This window comes from Thunnus thynnus, chromosome 7, assembly GCF_963924715.1.
Source record: "Thunnus thynnus chromosome 7, fThuThy2.1, whole genome shotgun sequence".
Lineage (NCBI taxonomy): Eukaryota > Metazoa > Chordata > Actinopteri > Scombriformes > Scombridae > Thunnus > Thunnus thynnus.
This window is the reverse complement of record NC_089523.1, coordinates 5,263,373-5,269,628: the sequence shown is the minus strand read 5'-3', so window position 1 is coordinate 5,269,628 and position 6,256 is coordinate 5,263,373.

Here is a 6,256-nt window from a genome sequence, read left to right as displayed (position 1 = left end):
TTGAAGTTAGTTGTGTTAATTTAGAAAGCTGCAATACTGTCATTGTCAGTTGTGAGATTCTGTAGCAGACATGGCCACCTTTCACCCTCAAACAGGTACACCAGCATGTGTACACTGGGTGTATGATTGAAGTAAGATGCTTTAACCTGATAGAAGCACAAAGTTGTATCACTGACAATACTCATGGCCTTATTTGCACTGTATATAGAATCACATGGAAGAAGTGAAGACAATATTTTGCACTTACTTTTCCCTCTGAATTTGATCCTCGTTCATATGTCTCAGGTGTGTCAATAAGTAACAGCTGTCCAACAACATATGAAAGCCGCATGATCTTCTTTTGTGAAAGTGTAATACCTGTAAAAAAAAAAAAAAAAAGGCTCCCTGTTACAGCTGTGTTTGCCAAATTTTTTAAATACCAGTCTTTTTAAAAAGACAGTATCTAAAGACTTGCCAGTCCCCTCCTCTTCCACTTTGGCAGTGAGATCCAGTTCATTCCAGCACCTTTTTGCCCATCTCTGTGAAAGTTGACACCTTGATGGTAAAAGTGCTGCAGCCTTTCTTGTCTGTCTAGAAGGTGCAATAATACAATAAGTCTGTTATTACCACAGTACTGTGTTAGTGTGTGTGTGTGTGTGTGTGTGTGTGTGTGTGTGTGTGTGTGTGTGTGTGTACAGACTAATGTGTTAAGCTAAGTTTGCCATAATTTTTAACACAATTTTGGATTTCTCTAAATTGTGTGTGTGGTCTGCCTTAGTCTAGCTGTGACATTGCACACTGTCTCATTGCTGTGTAGTGGGCAGTGGTTCCCAACTTTTTTTGTCAGTTGTGTACCCCCACAGTCGCATCAGATGTTCATTTCAATTGATTTTAAAATGCATGTTATTTAACTCTATTATTAACATTTTATAAAAGCAAACATTGTTGCAATGTTTTTTTTTCACATAGTGACTAATCAGGATGCTTAGGTCAAGTTTGCAGCCAAACTACCACTTGCATTGGCAGAAGCTGGACATTTCATCCATTTATTCATTACCTTTAGCTACGTTTTTAAGCTGTTTATCCATTACTTTTAGCTAACAATTCCTATTGTTTATAAATTACTTACTAACTAACTATTTCAACCACATACTTCTATATTACTTTTAGCTAATGATTTCAAAAAGTCTTGCAGAGTGTTGCATCATGGGTTGTTTGTAGCTGTATTGTTGCTAGGCTAACACGTTTCTTCAAGTCTGTTTATGGTGTGTCTTTTAGAGTTAATCAGCCCTTAAACTGTTGAGGAAGCCCCGTTCAACCTACAGGAGTTTCTGACGACTTGTGTAATGTGTTTCACTGCCACAGAGGAATCAAATCCAGAAATTCATCATTTCAAAACAGGGTTATTGAAGCTTTAATATACAGGTTTACATGAGTGCATATTAATGCACATGCTCACTGAACCTGGTGGCTGTGCTATTACAGCTGACTCAGGTTGGTGGGAGGCCAAAGACATGGTGTAATTATCCAAATGTTGGACTACTAAACAATCTTTTTGTACATCTAAGCAAAATAGAGGCAACCATAACTTAAAGGGCCAAATGTCAGTATTTGGATCAGTTTGAAGAGATAAAGTTTAAACCCCAAAAATGTTTATTTTTTGTGATTTGTATGTTGACACAGGCTGTTTAGATCAAATACAGTGATAGAGTTTGTAGTTTAGACTGATAAAATGGGTGTAATTTTCATGAACCTATCTTGTCTAATGTCTTGTTAAATGTTTATAGTATGTTATAAGTACAGTATACTGTACATACTGTATGTGCATATATATGGCCTATCTGTAAATGCACCCTGTTTCAGGAAATAGATTAGACTAGATCAGACACTATAACAGCTGTACCTGCTTTGTGTCCTTGTAGTATGGGGCAGTTACATTAGGGAATCCCTCAAGATGTTGATGGTAGAGGCCACTGTAATAACGCTCAATAGGTCGGCACACCTCAACTTCAACACTGCCTGGCACAGTTTGTCCATATGTATATCTGATTAGATGGAGAAAAAACATCAATTTGTTGTTGAAGTCATTCACTTATCAAACTGAGCCTTTTTAGATTTTAAGATTTCTAGAGTTTAAGAGTATAACATGTCATATGTCAAGAAAGAAACTTACTTTGCACATACTTCAGCTTTGAATTCCTCATCTCCAATGATTATTTTGGAAGGTGCATTGAGTTTTACATCAAATCTAGGCAAAACTGGGAACAAAATGTCATTGTTAGCATTTTTCTTCTTAATTTAAAACTTTGAGTGGTAAAAACTAAACCAAACTTACCATATTTCACCACTTTGAAGTGGTAACTTGTTTTCTGTTTATTAGTCGACACAGAAATGTGGTAGAATCCTTCATGGGCCTCAAGACAGCTGCAATATTTTACCATTTGACTTTTTGTTCAACCATTGTCCATTGTTTTGATTAGCATCCTGTTAAAGAAAATGGGGATAGGAAGAACATGTATTTAAAAGGTTTTACAGGCTGCATTTTCATATGTACAGTCCAGACAGTATGTATTTGAACAGTTACACATTTTTTGTTATTCAGGCTCTGTGCTTTAATATATTCAATTTGAAATAAAATAATAGATACTACATTAAAGTGCCAAGTCTCAGCTTTAATTTGAGTGGGTTTACAACAATATAGAAAGAACTGTGTGAGATATAGCCCTTTTAACACATAGTGCCCCAAGGTTTAGGGGTTCAAACACAATTGGACAGATACACATGACGTCAAACTAAATCATCATATTTAATATTTTGTGGAAAATCTTTTGCAGCCAATGATTGGCTGAAGTCTTGGAGCCATAGACATCAGCAGGAGTTTTGTACCTTCAGCTTTTGCATGTTGTGAGCTCTCTCTGCCTTTACTCCACTTTGGTCTTCAGCACATGGAATGCAGTTCAATCAGATTGAGATCAAATGATTGACTTGGCCAATTGAAGATATTCTTCCTCTAAACCCTGAAAGCTCTTTGTTTGCTTTGGCCGTTGTTTTGAGGCTTACCAGGGGTTTGCATGTTGTGGTGAATCCTCTGAGGTTTTGGTCATGAAGTCTTCTCTTTATCGTTGACAAGGAAATATGTCCGCCTACATCCTAGAGAGCATTCTAGACTCGCTGTGCAGTCATTAAGGGCTTTTTCTTCACCATGCAAATGATCTTCTGGTCATTCACAAGACTTCTGCTCCTCAGTCTACCAGCTTGTTTGCCATTTTCTAGTTTTCCTGTGACATACCTGAACATACCTGCTGTTTTAGAGTGTACCAACTGTTGATTTTGGCAAGCCAACTACCTTTGATATAATTCTGATAGATTTTTGCTTTTTTTCCAGCCTCACAATAAACTTCTTCACTTGCATGGTCACTTCTCTTCATATCGATAGACAACTCCACCTCAGTCTAAATGGCAACTCTCAACTCTCAATCAACTCTGAGCCACGTCAGCTCTTTTATGCATAAACTGATACTGAAACGACACACAGCTGCCCAATTAAGATTTCTGTATGTCATTGAAGACCTTAAAAAAAGCAGTCTCAGTGCTGTGGTGTGGTCGAAATCCTAACTGGAAGACATCAAAACAGTTGTTTAGTGCCACAAAGTTGTTCAGCTGTTGAAAAACAGGTTTTTCAATGATTTTACTTAAAAACGGGAGGTTTGATATGGGCCTGTAGTTGCTCATTAGTGAAGTTAGTCAGTTACAACATCTATGAGCTTCTTTCTGTTCTTTGTACTGTGCTGTTTTCTCCCACGTGGCATTTTGTCCTTGGGAGTGTAAATAATATAATTCAATGAGGACTTTTCTTGTTAACTTAGCAAGTTTGTTAGCTGGGTTGCTAACAATAAGCTCACACACCTTTATCAAAACACATGTTGTTACCTCTATTTCCAAGGTAAGGATAAGAGACACATCAGTAAGGCAGCTTTTATCTAAATTAAGCAGGCCTAAAACACCAATTTTACACTCTGTGGTAAATCATCAAGTTTAAATGTTAAATAAGTGTAAGTCTCGGAATACATACAAAAACGTTGATGAAGAGTTCTTACATTAATCCATTAAGTTTGCAGTTGTAATCATGAATATGCTGTTTATAAATGGATTTGGGCCACTGGGAAATTGTAATGGGCATTTTAGACCACTGAAACGTCACCACTGCAGCCCAGTGATTTGGACTCACATTTTTGATTCTTCACCCGCCAGGTACATCTAATTGCATTTTTTTTCATGGGAATCATACCATTGACTAGTGATAGAGAAAGTACTGCTTTTAATTGTAATGTGATTTGCACCCTGTTTACTGATTTTAAAAAAAATCTTATTGTACCTTATAATTCTCAGCAATTTATTTTCCACTCATTCAAAAACTCATCATCATTGAGACTGGTCGGCTGCCAAAAAGACAATAGCTGATTAAGGGTTGTGATGGCCGCACTTGCAGCCACACAGCTGTTTTGAAGTTTGTATCCCAGCTGGCACTCACACTTTGGTCTCTTTTACATTTGTAGTTAATTTTTTCCTCAGTTAGCTAATTTAATTACATTTCACATTACATACAAATAAATAACAACACACTGGATTTTGTTTCATACATCATACTCATTTTATTTTACAGTTTGGCAGTACATTAGTTTCTATTTGTAGTGCGCACATTTGGTTAACTTTTGTACAGTCATTAGTTTAAGTTGTTCTAATTTTCATTTTTGTGAGTTACCAGTATTGGGGTGCTGCTCCTGGAGGACATCTGGCCAGGCCTGGGCAGAGGATGTGCACCAGGACATGGAATGGTTAAATACAGGAAGTGGCCAATTGGGTCATACCAAGTCCTGCCACCTCATAGGGGGGAACTGTTTATTTCAAGTTTAGTCATATTGTTTGTTTCTCTTTATTGAATGTTTAGTTGGGTATTTTTGGTTTAGTTGATTTAGTTGAGTTAACCTTTGTTGGGGGGGAATTCTGTTGTTTATTGCTTAGTTGGTAGTGGCTGTCATTTGTTAGTTACCCCTCTTATGTTATGGTCTGATCAGCCAGTATATATGTTCCCCTTTGTGTTAGTAGGGTTAAGTTCACTTTAGTTGAGTTCTGTTGACCTCTTTTATGGGCCCTGAATTTTATTTACATATTTTGTTATTTGTACCTTTTTTTTTTTGCATTTTTTGGGTAAAATAAAAACCCTCTTTTTTGAAACCACCTGAGTCTCCTTTGCCTGCCAGCTTGGTCCCTTACAAGGGTATTGGGGTTTCCTCAATCTAATTGAATATATTAATGTTACAGTGACTTGTTCAGTGCAACAGTGCCCTTTAAACTGTGTGGGATGTTTGATTTTGTCATATGAACAGTGGTTACCCTAACTACTAAGGTAATAGTAGACCCACACATCTGTCCAACCTCAAGGACAGTGAAAAGAGACACTCCTTTGTGGACAGCAATGGACAAATATTGGACAGATAAGACAGATGTTTTTCAAAGAGGAGGGAAGGGGACCCCAGCCGAATCTGGACCAGCGACACTGTGGTTAATGGTCAGCATTTTAACCCCTACGCCAAGGGGCACCCCATAGTTACAGTTCTGAGGAGGCACATGGCAACTACAGGATAGCTTGCATTGTAGCTTCTGTGGCTTTGTGCATAGGCTTTGTGGCTATGCTGTATCCCCTTATATAAATCAAGCTTTACAATGTCATCTTAACACGCGTCCTGGGTAGTTTACGACTTGTTCTCACCTCGACTTGTGTGACTCTCACAACGACAGCCATGTGGCCTAATACCATGTTCATGTCTTTCCTGAGCTAGCATAATTGTGAGTTTTGGACTGGAAAATAGTGCTCACGTCAACATCCAAGTTGTAATTACAACTGGAAACTCTTACATGAAAGTGCCTTTAAACCAAATAAATGGACGCCTCACATCAGTCAAAGACCAAATGGGTCTATTTTTGAATTCATTCATCAATCTGAAAACAATTATGTGACGTTCAAATACCACAGCTGCATTAGAACATTGTATGTCCTCTTCTGCAACTACACTACAACAACGGCAGCCACTACTAGAAATAATAACATCATATGAGTTATGTTATCTGAACCTGACTTAAATGAATGACTTCTAATAAAGTTCAGGGGTGACCTTTGCGGTTGCAGCCCCAAGACTGACTTAAGTCAAGGCTCAAAACTTACTTTTATTCACTAGCGTTTGAATCCTCCTGATGTGGCTGATTTTTGGCTTGTGCC